The 23316-nt window shown below is 30.0% G+C and overlaps 1 protein-coding gene across 1 annotated transcript in view; it reads left to right on the forward strand.

Moving 5' to 3' along the window:
• LOC107447924 (uncharacterized) overlaps positions 1-23316 on the forward strand; it is a 229877-nt gene that overhangs the window by 147216 nt on the left and 59345 nt on the right. The gene's annotated exons all lie outside the window — the stretch shown is intronic.

The following is a 23316-nucleotide window of genomic DNA, read 5'->3' on the forward strand; positions in this document are numbered from 1 at the left end:
ATTGTTTGTTATCGCACTCGTTATTTATTTATTTTTGTACTGAGTAAATATTAATTTGCATAAACCAATGACAAGAAATATTTTAACTTCACCAGGTGTAGTGCTTTTGTAAGTAAAATTACTATGTGACGCTGAAACTGTTGTTTCTCCTTTCTTGAATATCCATAGGAGCATTTAGACAAAACATTTTTCTTATAAAGTCCCGGTAACACCAGCTTTTGAAATCAAGTATTATATTATAGTCATCTTCTTTACAGATCGTAGCTGTTTTAATTCCTCGTTATTTTCTTGGGTGAATTGAAAAACAATACATCGAATTGTGTGATAAAAAGCATCAACAAAATAACAAGCCTTAATTAATTATTTTTTCCAATTTACAAAACAATTTACAAACAGCAAATATACGATTTAGTTTGTACAAAAACTATATACTCGGCTTTTAAAGCTATTTTTAAACAATTTAAATCCCTTTCGTAAGAAAAACAAAAGCCTCTTTCCAATTAATTTAGTATTAAACTTGTATCATATAATTCCAATTACTTTAGTATTACATTTGTATTATAATATCGGATTAAATTTAAATAATACGCGCTCAGCTTTTAAAACAATTTATAGAGACAGACAAATGATTAAGTAAAAAAAAATAATTAAGTAAAAAATCATTTACTAACCGAATATATAAGATTAAATTTATATAAAAAATTAAGCATTCAGCGTTTAAGGCTACATAATCCCCTGAATTAGATAAAACGAAACCACTTACTAACTTGAGTTATAAAACGAAATTTATATTTAAACAGCGAATTCAGCTTTTAAGACTATTTACCTGAGTGTGATAACTGCTGTACCATTTCCAACTGAACAAGATTATTTGTACAAAGTCTGTAAAACTCAATTTTCGGGAAATTGAATTTTCTATTTTAGCTTAAAGAAAGTGGAGTGGTGTGGGATTATACAGGATTATGTACTTATCACTTCACAAAAATCTTTTAAACAATCACATTTCGGTTCATTAAAAAATCAAAATCTTTACCAAGAGTAAAATGATATATTTATTCAATGCTATTTTTAGAAAGGAACACAGTATAATATATTAATGTTCTATAATATAAAATATTCTATAATAATATTCTGTAATATAAAATATTCTATAATAATATTCTATAATAATATTCTATAATATAAAATATTCCATAATATGAAATATTCTATAATAAATATTCTATAATAAATATTCTAACAATACAAAATAAGAATATAAAATATTCATACTAAATACTCATTTTACATAGTAGTCTTTTTTAATTAAAATTAAATCCAATTGACAAATTCAAAGTGTTCCCTGATATCAGCCCTTAATCTGTACTTCTTTAAAAACTAATCAAAAATAAAGACAAAAAATATGTGCATTTTGGATAGGAAGCAAAAAAACTTTTAAGCTGTTTTTCGAAGCTTCAGCAGTGCATGAATTGATGCTTTTTGCGAATAATGCGTTTTTTTAACAGTTATTGATGACTGTAAGGTCAAGTTTATGCATACATTAAAAATTTGCAAAAAATGATAATTATGCATTGATTTTGATAATTCATGTACATCTAGATGTAAAATTATTGCCAAATGGGCATTTTTTTATTTTTAAATTATATTTTATAAAATATTTTAGTTATTTATCCGTTCTTAACTCGGATAATTCTTCCCAGCAAGATGACACAGATAGTTTAAAATTATAGCTTTGCTTCAAATGTAACTCATTGTAGCTTATTTTTATTTTCATGAGCGAAAGAGTTTCGAAAAGCCATATTAACTGACATTTTATTAAAGAGATTGCAAGCAGTTGAGAATACAACTGGTAGATTTCAATTTTCTCTTTCAATTAATATGATCCTCAAATGTTCCAATTTCGTTTTACATTTTAAACAACGGATATTATCTTTTTGAAATTAGACAAAAACAGATTTTTTTTTTCATAAAAATAATTAATGAAGTTATTACATTTTTTGACAGAAAATCGAAGAACAAAGAAATACTAACAAACAACAAGTGTATCTGGTGTTTTAAACTATCGAATCCTTAAACTGGGAAAATTAGCTTTTCAAACAAAACCATCATATTCTGTGAATTTCTTCAAATACGAAATGTTTCTGACTTTTATTTTCTTCACTGTTAGAATAAATCTTACTGCATAAACAAATAAGTAAAATAAGCAAACTTTTATTACGCATAATGTAAATATTACCAAAAACTTGCCAGACAGTTTCTCATCTTGAATTCCAAGTTTCATGAAATATATAAAAATATTTATACCGGGGGATCATTACTTTACCGAATTCTAATAAGTTGTTTTTTTCTTTAAGAAATTTAAGCATAGTCACCGTATATTACATTTTACTTCAATGCATACGGGAGAACATTTTATAAATTTCGTAACGATTTATATCATGAATTTCTCAAAGCAGTCAACATACTTGGTTTCAATTTCGTATTCCTCGCGATAAAATATGCGGGAAAAAAAAGAATCGCCTTTGTCTATATGAAAATCCATTAGAGTTTTTGAATGTGCAAGCTTCCCACTACATCATTTTTCTTTTACGTAATTCTTTGCATCTAAGCTAAAACATAAACTTGTGAGTCTCTCTCTAACGGCAATCTCATATTTCTTAAAAAGTTCAGAAAAGTGCACTTAAGAGACCTGGGCACGTATCTTACATCGAATCCGTGATCTGAAGATATTTATCCAGCTCTAAAAGTGCCGAGAGTATTCTGATTTATCATTGTTTTAAGAGACTGAAATGTTAAAATCGAAAAAATTCTTATTAACGTACTTAAGCTCTTAGTTTTTCTTGACAGGACATAAATCATAAATTAAACATATATATATATATATATATATATTTCTTTATATATATATATAAAGAAAATATTAATCGAAATTGATTATTGATTATTACTTGTCATGAAGAAGCGATGAGAGCAGCAGGGATAATCAAAAAGGCAACAAAGCAATAACAGGTAATAGGGAATAATCCAAACAGCATCTAAAACTTAACAAATGAAAAATAACCATAAAAGAAAGAGTACAAAAATAGAAATTAAATTAAGAACAGATATGATAGTATCATCAGAGGGGTATCACCGTGTCATCAGTGTGGGAGCAGTTTCTGAGGTTGGCGATAAAACACAGCAAACAAGAATACCCCCGACATCTGCAAGAAAGAGTGATAAGCAAGAATTTAAAAGCAAGGCAGATGAAGATTACGTACTGAGATCTCGAAAATCAAAGTAGAAGTATATATGTTTGACAGAAGGAAACACAATTTTTCGGATGCGAGTCAAAGGCTACGAGTTCGAGTATTAACCTAGTTTACATGACAAAATGGAGAACAAAAAATCTTCAAATTAAATATTTAAATTAATGAAATATTACGTATGTATATATAATATGATGGCCCATATTTTCAATTTTTTTTTAAAAGTATAACTTTCATTAACTTATCTGGCTACCATAAACAAAAAACAAAGAAAAAAAAAGATTACTGCACTTTTTTTATGTCAAGTAGAGAGCTGGCAGGCGACTCTCATCTAGCATGAAATTTTGGGTTCCTTGGGGTATTAATCCGTTTTTCCTTCGAGGAGAATTTCATTCCCCCTTCCTTACCCGTCAAATATCGAAGGCCCTGTTATTATAGTTTAGAAAGCGATTAGAAGCTGTTAGCGAAGAATTCTGAATGCTCTGCGTGTGTACTATGCACGATTCTTTATCGCCTTACGAGATCATCGCCAACAAAACCAATTTTTTTTATTTTTTGAATCCGGAATGAAAACTTTAGCAGAAAAGTTCCGATTTCTGTGTGGATGCTAGTTTCTGTTTAGTTAAAGTGATTCTTCGCTTACCTGACCAAGTACCAATCTTCATTTTCATAGTATTTTTTTTTTCTTTTCCCTTTATTTCAATCGCTTTATTTTGTTATTCACAGATATATTTTAAAACAAAAGAATTCACTAAAATAAAAAGTTTGTTTTTCATTAAAGCTTCATATGTAATTAAAATTAAATAAATTTATGTCTTAGATTTAATTTGTGTTATAAAATTTTTAGCAAAATAAATTCACCCCATGTTTTAAAATGCTTTAAGACAGGGAAAAATTATATATCACATTTACCCATTATAGCTTTCTGATTATGTCATTTTAATAAAGATAAGAAGGATATGAAACGAATAGTGTAATAATGTAATCTCTAGGAGAGGAGATTTTATTAAATAAAAATGAAAAAAAAAAAATTTGGATTAACATACATTAATAAAATTTTTATTTTAAATTTATATATATGTATGTGTCTAATCATAAATACATGAGTTTGACAAAATAATTGAGACACTTCGATACGAACACATTTTTTAATATTTGAAAAATAAATACTTAGAGAATCAGTTCATAAATTTAAAAATTATTAAATGGTACGATTTCTCCTACATATCAATGAAGTTTAACGCTTTTTGAAGTATGAGGTACCGACAATGAACTACAAACGGAAAAAAATGTTTTTCAACAACTGTGCCAAAAAATGTGGCAGTAAATTTGTAACTCATAACTATTATTTTGGATATTATATGCAATAATTGGACAAAACTTCGTACACCTCGGTTAAATATTTATGGAGATGTATGAAAATTTTTATAAAAAAAAAGTTTTTTATTTTGCTATAGTTTAAATATTAAAAAAAATTAAACAAAGCACTTGAGTCAATTTTAAACTGATAACGAAATTATTGCTTTAAAATAAAAAAAATAATAATTAAGACTGCGCCAGATAAGAGTAATTGAAGTAGTTGCTTTATACAGCGCATGTGCGGAAAAAAATTAAAAAAAAAATTTATCCTAATTTTACAGTGAATCATATTTGACAACTAATAAGTTAAGTCCGATTTGAATATCTTAAAAATGAAAAAAGTTTCAAGCAATTTCCTAAGTAGTTTCTTTACTCTTTTAAGAGAAAGCTCAAAATCATGAGGGATTTTCCACAAATTTCATTTTGCACTATTAAACAAGATTTATTAACAAATGATCATACCCTACAACTGATGGTCTGGACAACAAAGTATGATGGAATTAGGAAATAAAACATGCGAAAGAAAAGATACTTTTATCGGCATAATCTCCAACCGGTGTCATTTATAAATCTTGTTTACTAGTACAAAATGAAATTTGTGGAAAATCCTTTATTATTTTGAGGTTTCTTTTAAAAAGAAAAAAAAAACTCCTTAGGAAATTGCTTAAGATATTCAAATCGGAATTAAGTAGTTGTCAAATAAGATTCACTACAAAATTAAGAAAATTTTTAAAATTATTTATTTATTTTATTTAGTTATTTTTTTGCGTATATGCGCAGTATAAAAAAACGTTAATTACACGTATTTGGAGCAGTTTTTAAAAATTTTTTTTTAAATTTTTATGTCAAAAATTTTTTAATCAATTTAAAATGGATTCAAACGTTTTTTATTTTATTTTATTGAATTTTTTTAAAGTTATTAAAAAAAAAACGCAAGGCAAGAAAATAAGTTTTCTTTCTTAATTTTTTTTTTACAAAAATGTTCATATTTTCAAAAATATTTAAGCTACGTTTACGAAGTTTAGTTCAATTATTGTATATAAGAACCAAAATAATAAGTTATAAATTTATTACTACATTTATTTGTCATAGAGTGTTCAAAAGCATTTTTTCCGTTTGTCATTCATTCTCGGTGCCTCAACCCTCAAAAAGCTTTAAATTTCATGGATATGTATAAGAAATCGCAGGATCTAAATTTATTATTTGATTCTCTATGTATTTTCTGAGAAATATCAAAAAATGTGTTAGTATCGAAGTCTTTCGATTATTTTGTGCAACTCCTGTAGTATTCTTTTAATCAAAATTCGAACATTTATCTTCATTTTGAATGAAAAAATCGAACATTATGATTTTAATAATCTGAAAGTATACTTTCTCAATAATCATTTTGTTTAAAATAATTAAACACTACTGTAGACACGTGAGGGGGCTATTGTGGATAAGTTATAAAAATAATCATTTAATCTATTGTTAATTATTAAAAGTAAATAAAATTGAAATACCATTCAATTTTCAACTTGGTTATTCGATTTGTTAATATTCTGTACCACCGCTATATTTTTAATAAGATACAGCGACCGCTGTGTCTATAAATGATAGCAAAATGATAAATTATAGCATTTTGTCACTTAATTTGAAAATAAACAAAAGAACCAATAATAATTCAGCCAGTCTTTTGTGTTTAAAATAGTAGTTTGAAACAGCCCAGGTGTGGAAATCAAAAAATTTTCTCTACAAATTCAGCAAAAGCTGCATTTGAATGGGGAAAAAAATTAAACATTGTTGGCAATTAATAACATATTTTTCCGGAATTTATATAAAAGGAAGCATTTGGATAAGGAAGGATTTTAAATAATTTAGATAAATACATAAAATGTGGTCATCATGCTCTGAAGTTTATATATGATAAAAATATCGGGCAATCGTACCTTATCTTTATTGTTGAAACTTTTGATTTTAAAATGATTTAATATATCAATTTAAATATCTCTTAACTAAAAATATAATGAAAACTAGTTAATAGTCACTTCATGCTTGACGAAAATACATTTAAGAATATTTTTATCAGCAGCTGGCGCGTCACCCCTACGGACGCCAACCCGAAGGGGTGTCCCTTTCGTACGCCAAAACGAAGGGGTGTGCAACCCTACGTGCATTACCCCTCTTTAACTACCTATATCATTATCTCCTCCATCATTCTTAGAGGGGCGGGGGCTGAAATCCAGGTGCATCTAAAAACGGATTAATACCCCAAGACACCGAAATTTTGGAATTTCCTGCCAAAAAGTCACTTTTTATTAGACAACAATAAAATGGACAAGGAAAGCACCGACAAGCATGGCAGCGTCATCGGGTAGGCGATACCAGTGAGGGAGCAGTTTCTGCGATCGGTGGAAAAATACCATAAATTAAGCATATAAAAAATTATGGCACTTCGTCTAAGCTTTTTCAAAATACTGCGTATATTACTGCCTAAAATTGTAATTTCAATTCCATTTTACTACCACTGGGGAAAAGCATCCTAGATAGGATTAAAAGTTGGCAGATATGTATTGTTATCTTACAAAAATAATCTAAACATATTTTATTAAAAAAATTGGATATATTTTTTAAGGCGAGTTCATACTGAAGTTACGAACCGCGTTTTATTTGTCCGTTGCCTTAGATTGGTCCAAAAACTACATTTGTTCAAGGTAGTAATATATAAATCAGAATAATTCAATAGAAATTGACATAAAGCATTTTATTCTAATGATTTTTATAGAAAGTTATGAAAGTTTGTTATTAATAAAATTTAAAACTGTTTACATTAAAGTATAATTTAATTCATATAATTTTTGACATATAATGAAACTTCATTTCATATAATTCATATAATATTGATATAATTTTAATTCATAATATGATTTGGTTGCCGAGAATTTGCCCGTATTGGACTTGCATCTGGCAAAAATAATAAGCTTGATACATAAAAGATTTCTAAATAAATATTCTCGTTATTTAACTTTAATACATTATTTGCTCAATAGTTTTGTATACAATTTGATTTCATTTATTTTACAGCTGGAGTTTTCAATAAAATTTTGGAAAAGTATGTACTTTGAGATAAATAAATATTTCTACAAATTCTTCTGATTCTATTTATTTTATAAAGCATAGTATTTAAATAAGTGTGTTTTGATCATTAGAGCTCCATGGAATTTATATTTAACTTAAAATCATTTCCTTTATCGTATATGTCAACAATACATAATTTTTTCCTTTTTTTAATGCTTTAATTCAAAAATTAAAATTAATGTTATCGTCATGATTACGAAGCAATATTATCTTGAGGTAAATATTATTTAATAAAATTACATAATTTTGAAAATTAGAGTTTTTAAAACCATCTGAAAACAAATTCGGTATATAATGAATATTTTCTATTGTAAAAATAAGTTACACAGATGTTACGAAAATTAAACCTTTGTTGTGTTCCTTTTATTTGAAAATTAAAACATTTTCCTTTATAAAAATAATTACTAAAAAAAAACACAGATATTAAAATTCCATAATAATTAATTTTCAAATTTGTGATATTTTTATAAATGACTCAAATGTAGTTTAGAAAATGTAATGCCATTAAAAAGATCTAGAATATCCAAGTTCGCAATTGATCTCATTTTGTTGGGTTTAATAAAATCTAATATAGGTTGAATATTGATAATATTTGTTTGTACCAACTATTTAAGTAACTTTCCACCTTAGCTTTAAATAAACACTATGCCTTGATTTCTGACCCCAATATAAAAATTTATATTATCAGTATACAATTATGGTAGACAAACCAACTTATTTTTGAAAAATAAATTCTAGTATTGAAACGCTTCTATTACCACTTTTTTTATATAGTTTTTTCATCACATGCTATGGTATTGTTGACCAGGTCTAAGTTTTGTTCTCTGATGTCCAGACCAAACCAGTGACGACGAGTTGATAGCCACTCCACCCTTTAAACATCTACCCCATATTTTCTCGGAGCTTCGCTCCGAATTTACAAACTTTTTTTTCACTCAGATGAATGAGCTAAAGCCTTTTATTAGGCTGGTACTCAGATTCTAAATATTTATAGGTATAGGACCAGGTCTAAGTGGTAGTTTCGATTGATTGCTTAACCGTTTCGCACCGGACGGGACATGTGCTGTCCCAGTCTGGTAAATTTTTGATTTTACGGCTGGGACAACATATGTCCCAGTTACTGAAAATTATCTAGAACAGAAAATAACTCCCACGTTGGTCTCCAAACCGAATTTAAGGCCGTCTCATCGTTCTGATTCCATAAATTTCTCACGTCAATCGTTCGAGATCCAATCAAGCAAGCGGCAACTTGCTCAGGACAGCGAATAAATATTTTCGAGTGGTAGTTTATTAATTGTTATTTTTGTTTTAATAAATTCAATTGATCAGGTTCTTAGCCACCACTATTTCTAAATAATTCGAAGGCTTATTGGAAGGTTCCTTCCTCTGATGAAGGGTTGAAATGAGTCGAAAGAGAATTTACCCTGATAACAGGTTGAGACAGCTCGCTTATATTAGTGAGTCTTCTGAAACTGAAAACACTGACGAGGAGACCGATAATGAAGTCGTTTCACCCAATCACAATGATTTGTTTGGTGATGAAGTTGAGCTCTAGAACCATAATCTACTTTCATTTCCATGGTCCCATACAACTAACTTTGCACCACGAATGCCACTAGTTACTTACATCAAGGGTCAAACAAATTTCCATATTGGCAACGAAGCCACAGGAGTGCTTTCTTTCTTCAAGATCTGTCCCAAAAGCTTATTCATTTACATTACCCAATGTACGAACGAAAGTATAATAATGGAAGGAAAGAACATTTGAAAGTGCCAGCAAATAAGTCAATAAGAAAAGGCCCTCTTCCTCCTAAACTATATCATCATCATCAACAACAACAACAGCGAGACTTTTCAATGTTGAAAACCATTTCCCAATTGAGGGGAAAACGCACAGAAGGTGCGCAAAAATGAGAGCAAGAGGCATGCTCGAAAATAGTGTGCACCTTTTGCAACGTAGCACTGGGCAAGAACTGTTTCTAGTCATACCACACCCTCAAGAAACTCAGACTTTAGATACTGTTGTTCCTCTACTACTTTCAATTTTTTACCTTTCTTATTTTATAACTGTTAATTTCGAAAAGTAATTAGAAATAAATATGTTAATAAAAATGTTAACGCAAATGTACATGAAAATGTTAATAAATAAAACGTTGCCTAAAATAATCATCAAAATTTTAAGTAAAATGTCATTAAAAATGAGTTATTGACTCTAGAATTCCGGCCGGGACATGCCCTGTCCCGGTGTTTAGATGCTTTGGGCTTACGGTGGGACATATGCTGTCCCATCAATGAAGCTTATGAAAGAATTGCTATTGATGGTGTGCTGTTATGGGGACGTTTATGCTTCTCCAAGACCTTCAACCTATTAGGCATAAAAAATAGTTTATCTAATAATCGCTTGGAGGAGAAATAACTGATCCCGGAAATGGGGCGCACTTGAACTGATTTTTTGCCTTATTGATTAAAGACATTACATAATAAAAAATGTGAAAAGAGTCGCCTTTGCCTGTGTCGTTCTTTTTCATATGTTAAGAATATTAGCTGGGTTTTCATTATGTTTTCTCTATTATATAACTTTAATAGTTTATTTATCAAAAATTTACTATAAATTGAAGTTGTTAATCTAAGTATCAAGCACAAATGCTAAATATTTATTTTGACATTAATTATGAAAATAAAATTTTAATGAAAATCCAAAAACGATTACCCCCTATACAATAAGGTGAAAAAATGTCTTTTTTTATATTATATAATTAAATTGCTTAGCATTTGAAAACTAAACTACATTAAAGAATTTTGAAACATATTTTCTGTAAATAAATGAATTTGAAAACTAAACTACATTAAAAAATTTTGAAACATATTTTCTGTAAATAAATTTATTTTCCAATCTTTTTCCGACTTTAATCCATCTCATTTATTATATTAACTGGCGTAAACGGATATTTTATTGGGTTTCATACAGTATTTTCTTTTGCTGAGAAACTTATGGTTATATCTTTATTTAACGTTGAAAAATGTGATCATTTAAAGAAAATTTTGCTCTCAGATAACGCATATTTAGTTAACATATTATTCTCAAAAACACTCTTAAAGCCGATATTGCCTTCAGCACCAAACCAAGGAAAAATAATGTTCTTTTCTCAAATTCGCCTTCAAGCAAAACCCAAACAGTTTTGTGAAAAAGGATCTGAATTATTAGTTTGCCGGGGCGCTCTCTTTAGTAAATCACATGAAATGGTGGACCTCGACTGTTGCAAAAAGGTTAATGACATCAGTCTGCGCTCGGAATTCGATAAAGTGTCCTCATAGGAATAGAATTGCGCGAGACGGAAGTAATTGCTTGCATTTGAATGAATAAATAGTCGGGGGTCTTCTTTTTCTGGAACCGTCTAAGCGAACTGTGGAATTGGATTACTAGATTATAAGAAGAAATATTGATAATATGTTTTCATATATTGTTAAAGGTAAAACATCTTTTATTTCAATGCAAATATTCCTTGCATAAGACTAAAATATTAATGGAAAAGGATTCGTTAAGTCCTCGAAAAAAATTATTATCTTCTTTAGGAATATGGTGTTTAAGATTTTCTAGATTGCATTATTTTCCACTGTAAGACAAACATGAATTTAAAATAATTCTTTTTAATAATAAATATCCTTTCATTTAATGACGGTTCTTCAAAATATCTCTTACATTCTTGCAAAAAAAAAAAAAAAAAAAAAAAAAGAAAACGAAACAAATGGTGGCAGAAACTATTTTCTTAGTTGAATATTTATTTGAAAAAGATTGAAACATTCGTTAGAAATTTAAACATTTATATTTGGGCTGGGATATCCTGGTTGGGTTCATGTCCTAGAGGTCGTGAATTCAATTCCTGAAAGCCAAAATTTCCCCGTGTTGTAAATGGTGACTGGGGCACGTTAAATCTGTCGGTTCACTAAGTTCTACATGTTCCCATGACAGATCATACCTCCAGGGGTACTGGATTGGAGATTAATCGCTCTCTGATTCAGGTCAAAATTACTATCTGTGGGTAAATGAATTGATATATGAATGGGGCTACATTTTAAAACTGGATGTGACGGGTGTGGCTGAAGTCGTATGCTTTGCTACAGAGGGCGCCACTGAAAAACACCTAACACACCATCTGCCTTAAATTTGCATGGTTTCTCCATGCAGGCTTTCTGGTATTGGCAAGTTGCATGAGAAACAGCAACAACATTTATATCTGGATAGGACGAATGTGTCTTTTATAAAATTTAAAGTTGTCTAAATTATAGTAGGTCTACTGGAAAATTCTGTCCGTGAAAGAACAAAAACTATTGTACAGGGATGCAAAAGGTGCCTTTATGTATATAAAGAAAAGTGATAACGAATTTAACCTTAAATTCATAGATCAAAAATACCGCTTTACTCTATAGGATACTTTCGTTTTAAGTTTAAATACCAATACAGATGCTTTTTTTTTGTGCCATATAAACTGTGTCTCTTAAGACATCACCATCAAGTTAACACGTTGAATGTCATGGAAGTCACTGGTGGCCGGCACTGAGTTTGTTCGTAGAGCCATCGGGATATTCGAAACACATAATTCGAGTAAATTTTTAATTTTTTTATATTAATATCGTTACTAAAATGGTTTGAAGTAATTAATGCAATATAGGATACACAAAAATAGTTTTATTTATATTCACAGAGATGCCAATTAGCTCCGGACAGCGAATGAATAGTTTCAAGTGATAGTTTTTGAATTGTGATTCTTGATTTAATAAATTCAATTTAGTGGATTTTTATTCACCACTATTTCTGAACAATTCGTAGGGTTATATTATTCACCACTTTTTTTCACATATGCCATGCTAGTCTTTTTGAAAACTAGCGAAATTTGTCTGATATTTGAAAACTTAGTATGTAGTTATTTACCGTTTGGTCATACAGGCAAGCCATGTAAAATTTGCGTGGCATTCAACGCATTAAAGGGTAACCCAACCACTCTCTTCTATATAACAAACTTTTGTATTTTTGCAAAAAGGAGGGGCATACTTTCGCCTACAGTACTCTCCAGTGAACCAAATAGATAATCATTTCTGTCGAGGCACAGCATTTGCATCTAGGAATAAAATTTAGATATTGAAATCAAACGTTAAATTTCGTACCGGGTTATTTAACTGTCGTTATGTCCAGTTACTTTATTGCTACTCTTTTTTAAAAAAACTTTTTCCAGCAGAGAAAAAGGATAGCTAAACGAAAGGATAGTTGAAACGAAAATTATAGACTACAGTTTATCACAACTTTTATACTATTTCTTTATTCTTTTCAATTCAATTTTTAGTAGGCCTATCTCTGTCATATATAATCAGACAAAAAAAATGCAATTTCCTTCGTATTGTTGGAAAAATTTTACGAAATTTTAAAATAAAAGCAAAATTTCTTGTTTTAATGGATGGTTTTCAGTTCAGTTCAGTACAGTAAACTTGGATTTCAGGGTATTTTACACACCACTACTTATAAAATATTTAAAAGTTCAGATAAAACATTTTAATTATCTGTTAATATCATTGTTCAATCCTAAGATCTAAAGATTAGTAGAACAAGATAACTATTTTTTTTAAAAAGGTATTTTATAGTTATTGGTTTATAATATTATAACCACCATCTAATTTTAAAGATAATTCTTACTAAAGCTCTTTGTACTAAAAAAAACTCTCAGACGGAAATTACCTCGTGCGAATATATTAATTATATTATTAAGAGAAACAAAACTTATTTAAAAGCAGACAGTTTGAGAATGTTCGTAATATTGAAAGATTCAATTAACACAAAAATCAAATATATGCCATAGTAGTGAAATTCCTAGTTTTCGTAAATTCGTTATGATATATGAATTATATTAGCTGCTAATGACTTACGAAATGATGCAGATTTACATTAAACGTGGGAGTCTAGTGCTCGGGGCTTTTGTAAAGATAGATACATTGAATTACGAAGTAACGATAGAGGTTATATTTTAATAAAATTACTGGATAAGTCCGGCAATATAATCATAAACAGTATTTTCAAATTGCTCAGTACACTTGCATTTTTGAACAAAACCTCGATGATTTAGAGTTAGTATACCAGTAAAAAAAGTAGAAAAATTTATAAATAACTGCAAAAATATTTCATTTGTAACTTGTTTTTGAGAGAATTAAGTATCGCTGACAACCACGACTGATTAACAGTTATTTCAAAGTGTCGAAGGCTTACATAACTGTTTGTTCACTGAAAAGAGAAAAAGAAACTGGCAGTAAGACAAGCTCTTATCTGACGTGTTTTGTGTGGCTGTAAATTACACCTGACAACCACGATTTAATGCAAACATATACACTAGAATGTCTCTTATCTGAAACAATTTACTCAGTGGTATATAGCTTATAATTAACATTCACAAATATTTTCTGTTTGCTTTTTTAAGAAATTTTAAAATTAAATTATTTACAGCCAGTTTTTTTCCCTATCGTTTTTGGTTGAAAACAGCCTGTTATGGACATATTGGAAAAATCCAAATGTTTGCAAATGCCTCAACATTGTTTTAACTGCCTGAAATAAATCAGGGGAATTGAGCAATGAATTATATATTTTCTAATTAACCTTACGTTAAGCAGGCTCATTGTCTTAAGTCTTTAAATTATCAGGTTAATTTTACTCCTCCTTAAAAATAAGCTAGAAATAAATTGATTTTAACTCCTGAGGTTTCTCGGTAAATTATAGTCCAGATGATTTCCATGTAAGTATTAGGATGTTTCTGCGTAGTATTCTGTAAGCTAGTGGAATTTTTAGAATATATGTGAAATGTCTATATAAATGCAATACTAAAAAAAAGTCTGATAAACAAAGGTTGCTTTTGATAAAACGTCTGGTGTATCACTAGATTACTGCAAGCGCTTCTACTATACCACATCAATACAATATAATTCTTTACTATAAAAAGGAAACTCCCTTTTGTAACTGTGCAACTGTTTAAAATGCTTAATAATTTTTAGGCTACTCAATATTTAGTTATTTTTTGTTTAGGTGTTTCTATTGTTTAATCAATGGCTTGAAGTTATTGTTTTCAATCACCAGTTATAGACTAAATTTATCAGATAATTAAATTGACAATTTTACATCTGATTTACTATCTGAGATGAGAAATAATTTGCCATCTTACATGCAAAAACGAATACTCTTTTTCCTTACTTTCATTCTTACATGTAATATGTAAAACCTAGCCTGAAAAAAATCTGCATAATCTCAAGTTAGGCGTTGATCCCTCCCCATCTTCAACTAGTAGCGGAAGTTTTCTTGATGGCCTCGAGGCACTTCTAACTCTGTACTTTATCAACGAAATACAAAGAATGTGCTTCGCTTATATTCAAGAAAACTTTTTGTTATCGTTGTTTCTGGTTATTTCTTTAGATCTTTTTTCGCCCATAAGGAGGAGATATCGCATTTATTGGCGAAAATGAGCAACCAACGAAAGCTGTTTGGAATAATCAAAGAACGTTGATAAGAAGTTCCTGAACACCATCTGAGTTCTATGAGAAAAATAAACATGGGAAGTATTTTTACATATGCGGATACAATACGGAATATACTGTGTTTTTCAAAATGGTTTTCTTTTTTCACCGTAGCTACTAAAGGTATAAAATTGTAAATTTTTCTTTATTTCCTTACAAAAAAATAAGGTGTTTTTAAGGTTGTTTTGGGGAGGAAAGAAGTAAACAAAATAACCCGAGGTAGAAAATAATGCTATGTTTTGTGCCAAAAATAACCTCATCAATTAACTTCAATTTCAATCTAATTTGCATAGCGTAAAGTCAACCTCATATATAGTTCAGTAATACTTTAATTTGAAATCGGGTGAAATTATTAACATCTCAAATATATTTGTTTGCTTAAAGTGTGGAAAAAATAATTTGTACACCTCAAAATTAACCTCTCTAAGTTGATCGTTTTAAAGTCAGATTTCCATTTATTTCAAAATAACCTCAAGTGTGAATAAGGCAACTACATGCACAGGGTGTCTCAGTTAAACGTTTCAGAACTCCTGAGAGGTGTAGGGTGCATCCTGACGACTCGAAATCATATAGCTATGTGTGGTCGGAAATGCTTTCCTGAAGCACCGTAAAGAAAAGAGACCGTAAGTGAAAAATCGTTTTAATAATACATTGAAAAAAGCATAAGGTACATGGGTCAAAGTAAGTGTTCGAAGTTTCTGCCACCGGCTACAATGCACACCTCACATCTCCGGCGCATGGACATCCGAACATTCTGCAATACTCCAGGCATATCTCGAATTTCTCCGGCAGCTACTGCGATTCTTGCAACCAGCTCCTCAGCATTGTCAACAGGGGTGTCATAAACCAGTGTTTTCATATGACCCAGAAATAAAAATCAAGACATGATAGTTCGGGTGACCGAGGAGGCCAACGCTCTGGAAAGCTCGGAACTTTTGTACAACGTCATCTACTGTGTCTGGAAAGCATTTCCGACCCCGCATTGCTATATGATTTCGAGTCGTCAGGATGCACTCTACACCTCTTAAGAGTTCTGAAACGTTTAACTGAGGCACCCTGTATATGATTAAACTAACAATAATTAAAGTTAAAGTAAGTCTGTCAAATTAGCAACGCCTACAACTAAGCTACCGTTTTTTTTTATTTATTTACACCTGGTTCTGATTTTGTAAGAATGTTTTTATGAATCATCCGTCCCCAAGGGGTTATATAAATGCGGTTTCAAATAATTTTGACTCTCATTACGTTTAAAGGATTTAAACATATATAAGGATGTTGAGTTAATTTTGTTTCAGTAATGCGTTTTGTTCAGGTCAAAATTACAATCTGCAGATAGATGGATGGTGCGTGAATGTGCCCTCCCTTTAAAAAGGGCTCCTGAGGTATTCATGGTGCAGAAGTCGAATTCTTGGCCGTAGATGGAGTCACTTGAGAACAAGAAGAAGCACACCCCTCCGTCTTTACATAGGATTGTTAATATTGAGAAGTCTAAAAAGACAACAACAACAAACATATATATGGTAGACTTACCAGCTCTCTAAAAGTATTTTAAAGTGTTAGCTAAACTTTTACGAAACACCTACATACAATCTCAATTCGTTTCGCTTACGTCAACTTCAAGGAAAACACTTTATAAAAAGCGTAAAAGTTGGTAATTCTGAAAAACTTGCATTGAATTCTAAACTGCAGTTGCAACAAAGTGGTGAAGTGTATTTAGGCTTAGTGCTCATTCGATTCGTAAGTGAGGTGGCCGCCAGCACACTTAACACATCGTGGTGGTTCATTACAAGTGTTGTCGCTGCGTGTGGCTGAACAGCGAACCCACTTCCTTCCACCTCAAAATCGTTCAATAAGAACATTATGTTCTTTAAAATGTGAAATCGTTAAAAACGTTGAGGTGATTGGATATAACCGTGAGAATGACTAAGAAGAGGGGGGAGTCTGAAGTCAATTAATATATAATATCGATACCATCTATATAAAAACAACTTTAATTTAAACAAAAATGTAGGACCTCTTTTTTCCCTCTTATATATATTTAAACAAAATTTTGTAGTTGGTCATTCAGGAGTAAAGGTTTGTAACAAAGAATTAGTACAAGCACAAGACAACTTATTGAAACAACGTAATGGGTTTTATGGGACGGCTAAGTACTAAAGTAAATCATTATATTTGATAAACTACTTTTTGCCAAAAATCTTTGTAAGAGCCTCATTTTTTGATATCTATTTTGTCATATTATATGCGTTATTTTATTATTAAAATTGCGTAGAATTTGCATGATATTCAAATAAAAAAAAAAATTTTTTTCCTAGTATATGCATGCTTTTCATGTCTATTGCTAATGTTCTGCACAGATAAAATCAAGATCTCTTTTGCAATGAACAATACAAATTAACCATTATATTTTTAACTTTCTTTATTGCTATGCATACATATGCAGGCCTGTGAGCGCATTATGCTAAACACGACCTATGATCTCTTGCCTAGTTTAAGAACATATAGCTCAAGTTAGAAAAAAGAGAACACAATGCTACATTCGGGATTACGGCGGGATCCAAACCCTCAAACCCCACACTACAGAACTTCTCGGGGAACGGCGAAATCACTCGGTCAATGGCCCCGTTATTAAATTTATTTAAGAGCCTCCTTTTAAAAACACTGAAAAAGAAAAATGGGCTGCTAACAGCATATTTGTTTTCGTTTCAATTTTCAAGAATATGACAATATTTATATATACTCTTTTTATCAATAATTTTAAAATATTTGCACCTGGAATAGACTTAATACCTACCACAAGTAGCCCCAAGCGCCTAGTTAAAAGATCAGAATCGGGACCTCATATATCTGCTGCCTCTTCGGCTCAGTGATATCACCGTTCCACCAAATTAATTGTAGCCTGGAGGTAGAGGTTTTGAATCTTGCATTAACCTGTATGCATTTTTGTGCAATAATAAATTAAAAAAGAAACACCAATTTCTTTTTAATTGAAATTTTAACCAACACATGAAAATGCCTACTCGGTTTGAAACGATTTTGCTTAACTACAAAAAATCTTTTTTTTTTTTCGATTTTTTTAAAATTAGTTTAACTACAATTAATCTGTTTTTTTTTCCCGATTTTTTACGGCTATATTTAAAGCATTATTTTGAAACTATATGACTGTGATCTGATTCGATGTAACAGTGTATATGTAGTAGACAGCCAAGAGCAGCTGTTAACTTTTATTCTCTCCTAAACTGTTTTTTCGTAGTGGTTATAAATTGAGAAATAAAATGAAAAATTGCATTTTTTTTCTTACATTATGACACATATTAGAAATTCTATTAAAATATTATTTTGTCTATATATGCGGGTACGCCTATTTTCAAGTAGTGATGCTGAAAATCATTTGCAATTAATTATAAATCTTTAATTTCGATACCACTAATTAAAATGTTACAATGTCACGCAAACGTTACAATGTTAGCTGTTGTGGCTATGGATGCCTTCCTAGAATTTAGTGTAACAACAGCCAACGCCTGTAAAAATTGTTTAAATTTGCCGGCACTAGTAAGCCTCACCATTTATTGGACTTAATAAATAACGAAAATCTTGACTTCTGGTGCGAATCAGAATTTAGAAATTCATTAGAAGTAATGACATAGCTGTCAATTTTTACTCGATTTTGCGTAAGGTTTTCTATTCGTGTACTTAATGTAGCAGTAAATTTTATGTTTTCTATTTATGTTTTTGACTTATAAACCCAATTTAAAATGATTTTAACCACCACTGCACGTAAATTAAAGATATATATAATCATAATAGTGAAACTAGTTCACCAATTTCCTCTTTGCAGTTTAATTAAAACACCAACTATTTTGAACATAATAAATGGGCAAAAGCAATGTTTGGCTTAAGTTTCCAGATCCATTTTAAAAGTGTGGTGAAGATACATTGGAGCTAATACCAATTTTTAAAATGCATTTATTTATAAGACTGTTTTCCAATTTTAATTTTATCATCACTGGGTTTCAAATTTGGGCGGAAAGTAGTAGGATTTATTTTGGATTTCACTATCGAAATAAAACATTCATATGATGAGCAAAATAGGTGAAAAGTCGTGAAATGCGCAATTAATCAGACATTGTCATGCCTTATATATTTACTTGCTTAGTTTGCTTCCATAGTTTGGCACTAAAAATTATTGTTAATTAAATGTTTGAATTCAAAAATCGAATGAACTTAAAAAAAAATCTACCACGAAAAACATAGTTGTACGGTTGACATCGATAATCAAGGCAGCGCACACATGAATGCAAAATAAAATCAATTAATAAATAAATAAAAGAAATAAAATAAAAAATTTAAAATAAATAAATATTATCATAATGACTAGGAGTTCAACAAAATTCTGTTAAATTTAGTTGTTAAAAAGAAAAATAAAGCACTGCCTTCACAAAAGAAATATACACTCGAGTTAGTTATCAAGAGAAAAGGAACGAAGTAAGTTCACATCATCTTATTTCGGTACTATTTTTAGCATCATCCTAACGACCTCTAGCGGTGGATACAATTATTGCGATAATGTTCTCTTTTTGTTGTTTTTGATCGTGAAGCATTTGAGTTTGTTTTCAACACCAGAATATAAAAAAGAAAGATTGTTTGTCTTGATTAATTTTTTTTTCGGGGGGCGGGTTCAGTAGAATGACATTTTAGGGGAATCGTGAACTTCTTTTTTTAAAACAACAGCTTATTTTGCAAAAGAAATAGAAACAAAAGGTGCACCTTCTTAAAAAGAAAAGAGGCTTACTGAGAAGTACTTTTCCGGAATATTTTTCACAGTATTTTCTTTGGAAAATGAATATTTTTGAATAACATTGTTGTTATAAATATTTTTGATACCCTTTTGCTGGGGTGCCACGAGAGACAAAAATTGCAAAAAGGGCTAACTATTAGAATTCGAAATTTTATTAAAGTTAATTAAAATTAGCAATTTTTAAAGCTCATTTCTTCGGTTTTCTATAAATGGTGAACGTAAAAATAAATAAATAAAAAATATATAAATAATATATCTGTGCATATATGTATTAATAATATGAAATGTAATAGTCATAGTGGTTGATACGGTTAAATAATCAAGAGATAATAAATAAATAAAAGTGAATTGAGTTTCTAAATAAATAGTTGCCAGTAACATCTCTGAATTTAGACATTCAAATAAAATATATCACCTTTTGATTTATAGAAAAGTTAGACCATCGCGATAAAAGTGCGAATGATGCGATCAATTTGGTACTGCATTAACAAATATTTCTCAAAATAAAGAAGAAAAAAAACTAAACTAAAATTAAAGTATACAAAATTATACTTATACAAAAAGTAACACCTTTAGTAGCAAAACGATCGTATTTATGTTATACGTGACATCATTTGTTAGTTTTTTCTGCAATTTTTAATGAAAAAAAAACAAGCACAAAAAGTGATTTCAAATTCTGTGCTTCGAGCCAAACATTTTATACAGTGGTGAATAATAATAGTGTAGCTAGCATAATGTTGTCAGCAGTTATTTGACGCAATCTAAATTTAACCCAACAACAACTGCTTTAGGACAATTGCTTCAAAAATACAAAATTTTGTTTTGACCTAAAAAGCACTGAATGATTGGGCTTTTATTCAAGAAATTTATTCTAGTATTAGCTAAATTTATGTTTGAATGTATTGATTTTTTATTCATTTCAACTTATTTTTCACAAGGCTACACAGACTATAAATTAATTAAAAGTTCATATATAACGCTATTATGTTTCACCTGTCTTGATTACTGACCACAGTCGCCCTATATATATATATATATATATATATATATATATATATATATATATATATCCACACTTCCAGAAAGTAAGTAAGCGTAAACGCATCCAGAAAGTAAGTTTCCCGAATTTCTTAAAAAAAAAGAACTCACACTTTAGGGAACATATTTATTGGCAGCAAGTACAGCAATGTTTAAACTATTTTTCAACATAACATACGTGCCAACTTTCACTCTTTCCGAGAATGGATTTTCAGAGTGGTTGTAAAACAATAAACGAAAAACAATCTGACTCAAAAATATATTTATATTTTTATCCCGCTGAAAATCGCTTGGGCAAGGATTAGTATGCTTTCATATATTTATTGTATTAATTTATATGTAGTGGTGGTCAAATTCATTTATAATTATCATTATAATTCAAAAAGTTAATTGGAATAACCTGAGTATTGCTACCACTTTAAATATGAAAATAAAATCTTCCGGAAGAGTTGGCAGGTATGACATAGCCACAACTAGAATTGAGACACTTGTCGTATCATGGGATCAACTTTTCTATCCCTTTGTCGCAGAACTCTGCCGCCTGTGAATGGAACCAGCGTGTGATTGACGTCTACCATTACTGTGGCACACTGCCAGAATTTGTGACGTGCCATTCAAAACAAGAGTCGTGCAGTGCTTACTGCAGGTGTTGCGCTCCTCCATGACAATAATGTGTGTCCACATACGGCATGGCGCACAGCAGCTGCTTTGACGGAACTTGGCTGGGAGTTGTTTGATCATCCACCCTACAGCCCTGATATTGCTCCTAGCGATTTTCACGTTTTCTTGCACCTCAAGAAATTCCTGTCCTCCGGTGAGCGTTTTGGCAACGACGAAGAGCTGAAGACGTCTGCCACACGTTGGTTTCCTTCACAGGCGGCAGAGTTCTACGACAGAGGGATACAAAAGTTGATTCCACGATACGACAAGTGCCTCAATTCTGGTGGTGGCTATGTTGAAAAATAGCTGAAACATTAATGTACTTGTTGCCAATAAATATGTTCCTGAAAGTGTGATTTCTTTTTTTTTATAATATATATATATATATATATATATATATATATATAAAATATATATATATAAGATATATATATATATAAGATATATATATATATATATATATATATATATATATATATATATATATATATATATATATATATATATATATACATATATAAAATATATATATATAAGATATATATATATATATATATATATTATCATTAATATTTTAAAATAAAAGATTTGATCAATAATAAAACTCACCTAGTACTAGTTATAGAATAGTAGAAAGGAAACGGAAAATATTAAAGATTTCAAACAAAAGATGAAACAGCAGGTGATACAGCAATTCATTTCAAAGCCGGGTCAATCCTAAAAGTGCCAACCTTAGGACTTTTCTTGAAATGTCATCATTAAAACTCTTAGAAAATCCGCTTTTTTCCCCTTTTTCTAAGTCAGGGATTTCAAAAAGACCCAGCCTAGATGGTGTAAATGAATTCTCGAACGAATCTGAAGAGGGCCCATTTCCTCTTTTGTTTTCCTTTAACTTTCTCATAAGGAAGATTTCACTTCCGTAGAGGGAAAAAAAAGTACTTCAGATTTATTCTCAGGAAAAGTGAAGAAATCGGTAGAGAGAGAGGGAAGAAGAAAAAAAATTCGGAGATTGGCTTGTTACTTAAGATTCTTTCTTAAGTCTTTAATTGGTTTTCTTTAATCCTTACGCCACATTTGAAATCTCCTGAGAGCAAAAGGCAGCAATAGTTCTCCTCTGAAACTTTGTACCTTTTACAATTGTCTGTCCATACAAATTTCTGTAAACATTTAACAATGATTTTAATTTATATTTAAAACTCTGTTCATTGATTGGTTTTTTTTATCTCAATGCTGTGTTTTTGAAACACTGAGTAATATAAAAACATGAACCTCAATACTACATCTTTTATAGTTGTTTATTTTATTTTTTCATGTAGGTTTCAGTAATAATTCTAGAATTCTGAGTTATTCGAATAATTATATAAATAATCCCAAGAAACGGAAGCGAAAGGATATTACTCGATTAGATTTTCATTCGTTTTAAAAATATGTAGAAAGTACGTTAATGACATTCATTTTTCACCACCACCCTATAGCTCGTGGAAATTCCTTTTATTTTTTATTTCTCATTTTCATAATTTTTTTCTGGACGGGATAGCCTGGCTGGTAGAG

This window comes from Parasteatoda tepidariorum, chromosome 4 (genome assembly GCF_982258835.1).
Source record: "Parasteatoda tepidariorum strain Cologne lab strain chromosome 4, Ptep-v5.0, whole genome shotgun sequence".
Lineage (NCBI taxonomy): Eukaryota > Metazoa > Arthropoda > Arachnida > Araneae > Theridiidae > Parasteatoda > Parasteatoda tepidariorum.